Below are 13,229 nucleotides of genomic sequence, written 5' to 3'. Positions count from 1 at the left end.
TGGGTGGCTGCTGGGCTAGTGATTTTGAATCTCGCGCCTTGCCTGCTTATCAGACCATACTGCGCATGCTCGTAGCTTCAGGAACTTATCCCAAAGAGTATGTTTCGAGGCAGTGTGAATGTAGGAATAATTAATGGGCATTTTTTATCCTTAAAAAGTTCTAGTAATTTAACGGGTATTCTTATGATCAAGGCGGTTTGAAACCACCTTTTTTTGTATTTTCTTGAATGGTACTATTAATTTTGAAGAAAAAGAGGAATCTGTATTCAATATTTTGTATGCTATAATACATGTAGTTATCTTGTTTGAATCTGCAAGAAAATAAATTATTTTTTTCTACTTCTTAATGATTTGTTGAACTTTAACGATTTGGTTAAAAAATAAAACAGTACATGTAAAGCCTACATGTACATGTAGACTGATTCCAAAATATGCATCATCAACCTTTATATACTGTAGATAGAAATATGAAATTCATCTTTCAGTATGGGCCTGCACTATCCCCCCCCCCCCTCCCTCAAACTATAGAATGTATTATAACACATAATACATGTACATGTACATGTGATGAACATGTACATCCATCAAACAATACTTGTACTGAGAGCAGATACACATGTATTGTAATGTACATGTTTTATGGTGAATACAGTATCATGAGGACCGAAATGTTGTTGTTTTTCTTTTTGGCTTCATACATTCGACTCAAATAGGCCAAGCTATTAATGTACATGTAGAGAAAATATGAGGAAAAAGAGAGAACAAGTGGAATGCCTCTGGCCGTCTCACCTGCATCACGCGGTTCAATATAGCAGCAATGCTGACTTTGAATACTACTCTAACTCGCACAAGATGTTCAGTGATACATGGTTACTCTTATGTCCACTTTTTATGAACTAGACCAATAAACTTACAGAGATATGATGGTTATTCACCAAAAAACCCCAACATGGCCAAAGTTCATTGACCTTACATGACCTTTGACCATGATCATGTGACCTGAAACTCAAACAGGATATTCAGTGATACTTGATTACTCTTATGTACAAGTTTCATGAATCAGATCCATAAACTTTCAAAGTTATGATGGTAATTCAACAGATACACCCAATTCGGCCAAAGTTCATTGACCTTTGACCTTGGTCATGTGACCTGAAACGTGCACAGGATGTTCAGTGATACTTGATTACTCTAATGTCCAAGTTTAATGAACTACCCCAATAAACTTCCAAAGTTATGATGGTAATTCAACAGATACCCCCGATTCGGCCAAAGTTCATTGACCCTAATGACCTTTGACCTTAATCATGAGACCTGAAACTTGCACAAAATTTTCAGTGATGCTTGATTACTATTATGTCCAAGTTTCATGAATCAGATCCATAAACTTTCAAAGTTGTGATGGGAATTCAACAGATATCCCCAATTCGGCCAAAGTTCATTGACCCTAAATGACCTTTGACCTTGGTCATGTGACGTGAAACTCATGCAGGATGTTAAGTGATACTTGATTAACCTTATGTCCAAGTTTCATGAACTAGGTCCATATATTTTCTAAGTTATGATGACATTTCAAAAACTTAACCACAGGTTAAGATTTCGATGTTGATTCCTCCAACATGGTCTAAGTTCATTGACCCTAAATGACCTTTGACCTTGGTCATGTGACATGAAACTCTAATAGGATGTTCAGTAATACTTGATTAACCTTATGGCCAAGTTTCATGAACTAGGTCCATATACTTTCTAAGTTATGATGTCATTTCAAAAACTTAACCTCAGGTTAAGATTTGATGTTGACGCCGCCGCCGCCGCCGCCGCCGTCGCCGCCGCCGCCACCGCCGCCGCCGCCACCGCCGTCGCCGCCGCCGTCGGAAAAGCGGCGCCTATAGTCTCACTTTGCTTCGCAGGTGAGACAAAAACCAACAGGAAAACAAAGAAGAAAGAACGAGAGAATGAAAGAAAAAAAGACTACTAAATGTATGTACATGTAGGGAGCCCGGAGGGGAGTGATGGCATATTAAACATGGCTACATTATGTACATGTACTGTTATGTACAGAAGTATGTACATGTATATGACATTATGGTAATTTATGTGCCACCTCGTGAAGTACTACACCCAAAAAGCAAGATGTCAAATAGGCACGTTTGCAAGAGGGGAAAACAGAGGCATTGCTGACGTTTGGAATACTCTGAGATCATCAGAGGCCCCCCATGAGTCATAACGAAATACGAGAGACCCACTCTCCTCCTGCGACTCCACACAATAGCTAACATCATTATCGATATTACCGGGCTGAAGGCGGCACATTACCAACACATTGCGCAAAACATGCCAGACCTTTTTGCTGATATCCGTTCGATTTGCATGGATGAGTGCATGCATCTATGGCATTTGTTTTCAGATTGCAACTGTGCCGCGGTATGAAAGACTTGCTTTCAGCGTCATTAGAGTACATCACATTTCACTTCATCTGCATTTACGCTTTGCTATTATTTTTTCAAGTCTAGTGAAGTAATAACAGCCTTTCATTACAAATGGAATGAAAATGAAAAACCCATCTGAGGAAGGAAGCACATACATGTCTACACATTTACATGACCCTTGTACATGTATGTACAGGGGATAAGGTTTGAGAAGCAATTTGACCACAATACAAAAAAAAAAAAATTCATGTATGTTGCACCTACTCATATGCCTACCTGTACAAGTGAGATCTAATATTTTGATGAAATACCGTAAATGATATCATAAACTGTATTATTTTTTTATTTTAAGTACATACTAGTCTGTACATGTAGTACATGTTATAGATCAAAGGAAGTCTGAAAGCATATCAACTTGCAGTCATGACCTGCTACCCCGAAATGTAGATCTAGAAAACCACTTTTCAAGCATGGAATGGGCTGGAAAATTCAGGATCTTTTTCTGTACATACATGTATGTAGCTTTGAATTCTAAAGATCCAACTTTAATTGGTGATGTAAAGTAGAAAATGCTTCTACATACCAATATTATAGACTATCTTCCAATAAAAATGAATGCCAATTTAAATTTTTACAGCTACAGGGCTCGAATTAATCCAAGGCCATCCAAGGCCATGGCCTTAGATGCCCTCAGAAATGGCCTTGATGCCCTTTCAAATATTTGTAGACTTAAGGCCAAAATAACTGCCCTTTTTTGCTGTGGCCTTGGTGCCCTGCGGTAATCCAGTGCATGTGCCCCATTGAAAAGTGCATTTATTATTGATGCCCTTTTTTTGGTGGCCTTGGATGTCCCATAAAGTGAAAACTGCCTGCCCTTTCCCTTAAGTGCCCTTTTAAAAATGGCCTTGCCCCTTTAAATTCTTAATTCGAGCCCTGCAGCTATTAATTAAAAAAGGCCAAATTTGAATTCTAACAGCTGAAAATGCCACATTTGAATTCTAACAGCTGAAAAAATATACAACGACCAATACACATAATGCACACAGTGCATGACACTGGCACTTGTCCGATGGTCCCAGCAAGACTGGTACATGAAAATATTGCTGTCGGGCCAAAAACTTTTCAGAAATAGCCAGATTTACTGGTCCGACATTACCAGTATCTAACTGATACAATACATGTATATTCTTATATGTTGTAAATTATGAAAATGGCTCTCATGTCTCAAAAAAGTCAAAATATAGCTGTCATGAATTATGTTGTGTGTGTACTACTTTTTTGGGGGGGGGTAGCAATAAGCAATAAAGACAGCAAAATAAACTCGAGTCTTTTTTCATATTTTTCTTTAATTTTGGGACCAGTAATACAGGGGAAAAAGGTCCAGTAAAAAATTGAAAAAAGTTGTGGAAAAACTGGGTATGTATGTAGAAGGCCTATTTTTTCCAGAGGTGTGTCCTACAAATGTACATGTACATGTACATGAAGTCTTTAGGCCTAAATGGTATATACAGTAAATGTACCTGATACACTTTGCAATGTACATGTATGTGCAATAGTCGATGCACTTGTGCACATTGGATCCAATTTATATTCCAAGTTTGCAACTTGGAAATGTGCACTGCTAAATGCCACACTCAAACACTTTTACACCTCAAGTGCCCCCAAGAGCTATGCAATATTCATGGTGCTTTAGGCTTCCAAAGGAAGAACTACTGAGTGTAATGCATTATTTTTCCTGTGCTCTACGAGTTAAAGAATGTAACTCGTGGGCCTACAGGGTTGCATTATTTTCTTACAAAATTGGCTACATACATACATTGTATACAAAACAAAGGACAAATCTGAAAATAATATCATGCAAGATTTTAAACTTCTGCCTACATGTATGTGCATACATACAATATTTGTACGGAACTAATTGGCAGACCTACATGTACATGTACCATGGGAATGAATCCAGTCAGCCTTGTACTCTTTCAATTGATTGGAAATTGATCAGCAATTTTGTTCCAATGCTTACATCACACATGTATGCTGCAGACTCAAATGGATTATGGATATAATTATAAAGAAGCCAATCTGCAATTCATCACATTATATACCGCAGGGCTCGACACTAGCGGCGGTCCGACGGTCCCAGACCGGTAAAAATCGCTGTTGGGCCAGTAGATTTTCAGAAATTGGAAGATTTACTGGTCCGACATGACCAGTAAAAAATATCATTGTCGGGCCAGTAATTTTTCCAAAAATAGCAAGATTTAAGGGTCCGACATGACCAGTAATAAAAACCATTGTTGGGCCAATAACTTTTCCAGAAATGGTCAAATTCACAGCAAACCATTTCCCCCCGTTCAATTCTGCAATTCACACACAGAATACACACAGAATGAATCGCAAGTGTTACTAGAGTACTATACAGCATGCGTACAGTGTACATGTAGTCAGCCACACAATCCACATGGTGAATTCTCCACTGGCCGCACGAACGAAGCCTGGCTAAACTCTGGCAGAAATCTCTCACAGAACTGTCAAAATTCACGGTTCATACTCATGAAAGGCTCTTATAATGTCCATATTTCCTAAAAATTGGAGTAACTCTGTCATCTGTAAGCAGTAAAAGGGTAAATTTTCACTTCTGTTTGGTTCAAACAGATCGGGTCTCGGGTGGTATCGTCTGAATACATATAGCCCCACATATGCATTTATGTGTGTGTTGATACACTTGGTTTCTGACTTTCTTTCGTAGCTATTTTAATTGAGCCAAAAAAGAAACAAATTATTTATGATAATAGTTTTAGCTTTCTTCCTCTGTTTTCTTCCTTCTTGCTTTTCAATCTTTTAATTTTTTTTCTCTATTTTCCTTCCTTCCTTCTTTCCTTCCTTCCTCCTTTCCTTCCTTCTTTCATTCCTTCTTTCCTTCCATCCTTTCTTACTTTCCTTCCTTCTTTCCTTCCTTCTTTCCTCCCTTCTTTCCTCCCTTCCTTCCTTCCATCCTTTCTTTCCTTCCTTCCTTCTTTCCTTTCTTTCTTTCTTACTTTCCTTCCTTCTTTCCTCCCTTCTTTCCTCCCTTCCTTCCTCCCTCCTTCCATCCTTTCTTTCTTTCTTACTTTCCTTCCTTCCTTCTTTCCTTACTTCTTTCCTTCCTTCTTTCCTTCCTTCCATCCTTTCTTCCTCCTTTCCTTCCTTCTTTCCTTCCATCCTTTCTTACTTTCCTTCCTTCCTTCTTTCCTTCCTTCTTTCCTCCCTTCTTTCCTCCCTTCTTTCCTCCCTCCTTCCTTCCTCCCTCCTTTCTTCCATCCTTTCTTTCTTACTTTCCTTCCTTCCATCCTTTCTTTCTTTCTTACTGTCCTTCCTTCTTTCCTTACTTCTTTCCTTCCTTCCTTCTTTCCTTCCATCCTTTCTTTCTTTCTGACTTTCCTTCCTTCTTTCCTTCTTTCTTTCTTTCTTACTCTCTTCGTTTCTGTCTTGCTTTCTTTTTGTCCTTCATTCCTTCGTTTTACGGGGGGGGGGTCACGAAAGGCTAGAAAAATAAACTTGCGCCTTTTTTTAAATGTTTTCTTTACTTTTTGGGACCAGTAGATTTTAGGTTCGGACCAGTAAAAATTTGAAAAACTGGGTATCTACTGGTCCGACATGAATAGGTTGGACCAGTAGAAAAAATGGGTTAGTGTGGAGCCCTGTATACCGGTAATTATTACAGTACAGGTACATGTACATTACCGTATCTAAAGTGTTTACTGCTTATTTTTCATTTTTTTCTGCAATATAAGCTGCTGGCTATTACATGTAAAGTAGTCGTGAACAACTACTGTACCCTGCACTGTTCAACATGAATGTTCTAGTTTAATACTCTACAGTGTATGATCTTCAATAATAAAGCAGTTAATTTTCAATCAGAACACCCAATTTCAAAATCCTTTGTAGTACGTCATGAAGGTCTATGTACAGTACAAACACATTTGGCCTTCTGGTGATAAAAAACTGAAGTACACAGATGGAAACTACTGCTGCAGTAATGTATGTGAGAGAGAAACGCTATATTAAAGGCCAGCAGTATTTGCTAATACATTTTTAAACTGTTACAGGTGAGGTATATGTATATCAGGGACTCAGTTTTATAATTATGAGGGGAGCAATAAAAAGCTCTCCTAGTTAACTTTTTAGGAGAGCGGTGGATCGAGGAGCACTGCAAAAAGCTCTTCTTCAACATACAAGGGGAGCTTTTTGTCCAATTAACAAAACGGATGGAGGAAATGTATGTACCGGTACTATTTACAATCAACAACCAAAGGAAGTTTTTATAATTGTTTTACAATGTATTATAATTACTGTACAAGCTGTTATTTTCGGGTACAGAATTTTTCGCGAATCGCGGGGATCCCGACATTTTCGCGGGTTGGCGATTGGAAGATGTACAAAACATTTCCACAGCATTTCTAAGAAGCAAACTAGTGCAAATTACGTGCAAATTTATGCTCCTCAAAGTCCTTATGCTGATGTGTCTTTTGTACATAAATATGTCCCTGTAAAAACAGTTACAAACTGTGGAAAAAGGTGGCTTGAACTTCACTTTTTTTTACCTTTAGATCTGAAAATTCATCATGCCACAATTTGATCTGTAATCTACAGGGTTAAGCAATCTTTGGAATTTGTGATTTGTTCGATTAATTTTTCAAAAAGTTGGTAAAAGTGCAAAAATGTGGAATTTTGTGAACAGAACCTTCACCTAAAAAGCTCTGGTAATGTGACTTATGAATATTAATGAGTATGCAAATAGCTGCCAATACGTGTGTATAGAGTCAATCAGATGAAAATAAAATCAAATTATTTCATGAAAAATACATTTTGATATTACAGAGAGTGTATAAATATTGATAAACTAATATTAGAAAATAGTTTAGGCTCTGATTTTGTTTGAAATTAAAAAAAGTGAAATTCTAGCTAACTTTTTGAATCACTAACTGTATTTTCTAAGCCTTAATTTTTGTACATATACAGGTGCATATCTCCATCAACATCTCCACAACTGGGCGTTGTGGCGTGCGCCTGTAATCCAAGCTGTGGGGAAGTTACAAATTGATGCAGAGGGTCGAGGTTCGAGCCCTGGTCACGTCTTTCGGATGGTGACGTTAAAGGTCGGTCCCAGACGTAAATAATCATATCTGATTGATACACGTCTGACAAAACTCAAATACACACACACACATTTTCTTGCTACACAGGATGTTTTCTACAGTAAAGCTTTGCTGTTGGGGACATTGGCACTAAGAAATGTGTCAATATTTTTGCGTGTTGTTAAATTCGCGGCCGATCGGCACTTCGCGAAATCCGCGAAAATAACAGCTTCTACAGTAGATTGTGTGTAATAAAACCCGTTTCAGGTAGGTTTTGACTTTGGCTAATTTTTTTTCAGGGGCTCCATTTTAAATTTTTTTGGTCAAATTTCGGGGGCTACTTTTTGCATTTTGGGGGCTCTTTTTAAATACTACTTTTTGGTATTTTTAGGAATACCTGTTCACTTATTAATGAATTATTACTTTTTGTTTAATATTGTATGATTTTTAAAGTTATTTTTCATGCTTAGAATCTTGGATGTGGGTGTGTGTGGGTGTGTGTCACTGTGAGTTGGACTTGGATATAAATGAATTTACATGTAATATCTAATTTCTACTCCATCTATTCCAGTACGATACCCTGTACTCAGCCATGTATGTAATAAGGCCCACATACTCTAACTTTTCCTGAAGTTCTTTGAAAACGCAGATCTCCATGAAAATTTCATTTCTCTATGGGGGAGTATAAATTCGGTGAGAATGTATTAATTAAGAACTTAAATATACATGACAATGAAGAAATCATCAAACTTTATTGGCAGTTTTGAATAATATTTCTGAAAAGTAAACTTTGTCTGAAACATAAAATCACCATCATTGAGGCCTTTACTGAGCAAATTGTCCCCCAGAGCTCTGTCAGAGAGACAGAGCTCAACCTGGCTAGCTAGTAAAAGCGCCAATGCGTGAGCCTGCCGCCGGCCTTGTAAAATACCGTAGATGGAGCTTTGTTTGATGATTTATTGTCTGATATAATACCTCATCCCCTAGAAAAAGAAAACAAATGATTTTTTAGTTATAATTAATAAATAAGATAACTTATTTTGGAAGTTAATAGGCCGTTTTGAAAAGCAAAGCCAAATGACAACTCACCAATGCTAGGTTACTAGACTATAGGACTTATTTCCTGTTTAATTCGAATTATTTTATCACAGACTTGTGATATCTGTAGGGGAAACATGTGCATTCGAAATTGCACATGGTGGTAGTCGTAATGGACCCCTATACATGCAACTGTTTCCCGACCGTTGCATTGATTTTTTTTTCCATACCTGGTACCATGTGTATGGAAATATGTGGTACATAAAAAATAACGCAACTTCGGAATTTGAAACTGCGCTACTCGCTATTTTTACGGCTTATTCATTCATGATTTTGAGTGTGGATCTTGGATGATTTTTAAATGGTAAGCGGAGCTCGAGCATATGGCGCTAGTGGGCCGTTGAGTTGCTATCACTCGGCAATAATTTCGGGGGCGATATTCAGATCTTACGTCACCCCCTAAAGCATGATATTGGGTGATTTCGAGGGCGACTTTAGGCATTTCCGCGCAGCTCAGCGATCGCGAGGCGCGCTATTAATCACGCTACATAAAATGGATTAAGGCGCGCATGTAGCGCGCGATCACTCTCGCGCGCCTTAAAATCAAGTCCGTGGTATATGTAAGGCAGTTGTAGGCTCCGGGAGGGGGGGGAGAGCATTCAAATGACGAGTTGATACCATGCATGACCATAGGGTTTCACAGGCCAGTGATTTTAATTCTGAGAAGGGGTACCCGGTAGGCCTGAAAGTTTTGCCTTCACTTCCAGTGGCTGCACCAAAAATTTATCCCAAAAGTCAATCTTAAATATAAATGTGTGGTACTGCAAAATCGCAATATATGGGTTAAAAACAGACATACTTTTAATACAGCTTTTCGACATGCACTCAGTCATCAGAGTAAAATTGTATGAATGAAGAGAATGCTAGAACAAAACAATATAATAGAACTAAAAGAGACAATGGACACTAAATGATGAGCTGTGATTTGGCTGTTGAGGTACATGTACAAGTATAAAACAAAATAGGCTTTTAATAGTAACAGCCTTTATTAGTTAAAGTTGCTGTAGTTGTTTTGCTTCTAATGTACATGTATAAAAGGCTGTTACTAAGCCTACATGTAGATGTATTTCGTTTACATGTACCCCAATCGCCAATCACATCTCGTTTTAGCATCCAATGTCTCTTTTGGTTATACAGTGTACACTGTACAGGGTATTTTTTTCATTCTAGCGTTCTGTTCATTCAAGCAATTTTACTCCAGATGATGAGTGCATATCGATATAAAGTATGTCCCTTTATATATTTTCACGAAGGTCCATCTTCTTTTACAATAAAACTTTTTTGTAACTTTCACTATCAACTACACGTACTGTACATACATTAAATTCAAGAGATTTCACAATTCTGTTTATGAAAAACATCCTGTTGAAACACCATTTGGCAAATAAATGAGTCAAGTATTTTCCGGTGCTTGAGAGATAAGGAGTGATAATTTAAAACTCTGCCACAAGGTTTTTATTTATTTCAATTCAAACAAATGCAAAGATCTGGTATAGGAACATGTAGGCCTATTTTTTATCAATAGAGACTATTACAGAAATTACAATCAAAACATGTATTTCCACCTCTCTTTTTTAGCTACAGTTCAGATAGTTTACAAGGTTAAAGGCAGGGTAATTGATTATGATGCATTATTGTCGAACACTAAAAGACTTCTGATATTAAAGTAAGTGTTACATGTAGGCACTGCATGTACATGTATATAAAATCAAGTACAATTACTATTACACAGGCCTCCCAACCCACTGTTTAAAACTAGAAAATTTTGATGATTTTCTTTTTCCCAAAATAGGAAGAAACAGTATTTCCAATAATTGCTCAACGCACGATTGTGCAGGAAAACTGATCATTAAATGTAAACAGGAAAATCATAGTAGGCCTAGATCTCAGAGGAGTCAAAATGCTATAATTGGTACAGAAATCTGTCCATGTGTACATGTACATGTAGGCTACATGTAATACTGTAGTATAGAAAAATAACCTTTTGATTTTCGCTATTATTGTAATGGAGCACAGTACATGTATCAATTTCAAAACATGGGAGGGATAGCCTACTGTTTGGGTGCTGCACACTATAGAGAAGAGAAGGAACATCCTGCATACAGAATGTGCAGGGATTTCCCTGGTATGTGAATACTGTCCGAATGCCACTGAGGATGTACACATACACATACATGTAGGAATTCATTTAAATCTTTTGAGTTGCATACATGTACAATGTACTTACAATAGCAAACAAATAATCCTGCTGGAAACCGCAACTCAAAATGCTATTCAAACATCTTCGGAGGGATCTACATGTACCTGGTACCATGACATTGTTCCTAACAGTCTGATATCTAGATCAAACAAATGATCTGTCTACCTGTGTACACTGATTCACAAACATTGACATGTCTTTTTTAAAAGTTTTAAGACTACCCTGTACATGTTTAAATCTGACAGTTTTTTCAATACTACAGTAGTTTTCATTATACCAGATAAAATGCTAAATTGATTTTAACAGCAAACTACATTGTAATACTATTGCGGTAATGCGATTGTTACGTAACATCGCTGGTTGCATAGAGTTGCGCGCCTTTTGCGTCAACCTGCAACTCGTTGTTAGATGAGCTACGATGTCAACATATTTTCTTTTTCAAGTTTGTTTTGTCAGAGAAATAGATTTCTTCTCGAAAGCTGGTGTAACTTATCTTCTTGGGCTGATCAACGACCATTTCATCATCTAAATATCATTTGAATTGTTATGTTGGAAAAAGAAAGTTTTACAACGGCTTACTGACTGCTTGTTTGCCAAAAGTATCGTCAAGATAGATTAGACTAGTTCCAGATTGTTTCAGGACTGTACATACTAAATTCTCGGGGCCGTCTTGATTTGACTATTAATGTTCCTACAACAAGAAGACCTACAATTTCACGTTTTGTCTTTTTGAGCCCTCAATACTACTATGACACTTGTATTGGGCATTTTCGCAATCACTATGCAGTATGCAGACATTTTCTATAATGTAAACTCTTTTGTCAAAATGCCCTTTATAACAAAGCAGCCTTTGTCGATACTTGGTGAATCAAAACAGCGGTGTCGTCCTGGACTCTGGACAAGCAACATACTGCACTTGCAAATTTTCATCCAGTCTGAATCTTAAGATCGTGCTGTCATGGTCCACCAAACTTTTTTTGACAATGACCTCTAATCTATTCATTGTGATTGGACAGGCATTTTCAATAGATTCTCAGGGTTCCAGAAAGCGTCTGCGAAGTGGCTCCAAAACACACAATTAACAGAGAGCCAATGTGTCTGATACCAGTGGCGTATAGCCTCGAGACAAAAAAAGTGTATAAAATCTTTGTATTAGAGTGGAGTTTTACAAATTTTAGAAATTTGTGTAAGCTGGTCCGCTCAACTCCCTGGTGGAAAAGTAGAGTAATATTGGCAGTGCAGTACACTACAAGTAACACTTGTACAATTAACTGTATTTCTTTTTTTTTCCATCACAACCAATAGTTCATCAAAATATCAATGAAACATGTACTGTACACATGTCAGGGATGCCAGTGGCAAATTGCTCTTGGGCCTGAAAATTTGTTTGTGAACTATATTGATGTGCGCAAAGCGCACATGACGAGCGCCAAGTGCTTTCGGCCGGTGTCCAGGGCCCTTTGGCGGGCCCTGGAAGGTCTGGGGTTCTTAGCTCTTTGGTGCATTCTGAGCATATCTGAGGGATATTTTTCCTTCATATCTAATCCAATTTTGGAGTCATACATGTCATATACAAGACCAACAAACTATTCAACAAGGCTTTAATAGTCATAGTCATACCTATCATCTGATACACAGATACATGTACATGTGGACAAAGATTGTACATGTACATTTACATGTTAAAACTGTTTTTACAATTGGAAAATTCCCCATGACAATCCTGGTGATCCTATCACAAATGAAGAAGGGGGATGACACTAAGTGTGCATTATACACATTATACCAGCATTGAAAACACTTTTGTAGCATCATCATGACACAATGGAGCCTGCTTTTAGTTTTATGCATGTTCTTCCATGCGAAGATCAAAGGCAGTTTTTGAGAAAAGGTTTTGAATACATGTACATTGTACATGTAGGTGTAATTGCTTTCCATTTGTCAAAACTTACACTTTATAGTCTTTTGGATTCAGTAATCTTCTCTTTGACATGGTTGATTAGGAATGTATTGTATGGCATGCTAGTATAGTAGTTTGAATTTACAGCTCCAATGCACACACGTGCTCATTTGCTGTGTTTAGTGTCAATCACGATTGCATTTGCTACGAATGTGACGGGGCGAACATCTCCATACATAATACACTATCACATGGGCCTATCAAAATTTGTTGACTGTTTATAACGGTCTACATGTACATGTATTTTTATAGAAAGAATGAAATGGGATCAAGACACCAAACAATAAACATTTACATTCTTTCTACTCCTGTTGATCTGCTTCAGACAAGAGCAAGATAATGCAAAGAAAGAGAGGAATAAAGAAGGAATACAGTGTATGAAGGGGGGTGAGAAGCAAACCTTTTGCACCCCCCCCCCCCCCGACTAT

The 13,229-nt window shown here is 37.7% G+C and overlaps 1 protein-coding gene across 1 annotated transcript in view; it reads right to left on the bottom strand.

The window, feature by feature from the left end:
* Window positions 1-13,229, bottom strand: part of LOC121410369 (alpha-N-acetyl-neuraminyl-2,3-beta-galactosyl-1,3-N-acetyl-galactosaminide alpha-2,6-sialyltransferase-like) — a 52,356-nt gene that overhangs the window by 35,688 nt on the left and 3,439 nt on the right. The window lies entirely within an intron of this gene.

Source organism: Lytechinus variegatus, chromosome 1, assembly GCF_018143015.1.
Source record: "Lytechinus variegatus isolate NC3 chromosome 1, Lvar_3.0, whole genome shotgun sequence".
In the NCBI taxonomy this organism is placed as follows: domain Eukaryota; kingdom Metazoa; phylum Echinodermata; class Echinoidea; order Temnopleuroida; family Toxopneustidae; genus Lytechinus; species Lytechinus variegatus.
Note: the sequence above shows the minus strand (reverse complement) of the source record. Positions and strands in the feature narration are given on the sequence as shown.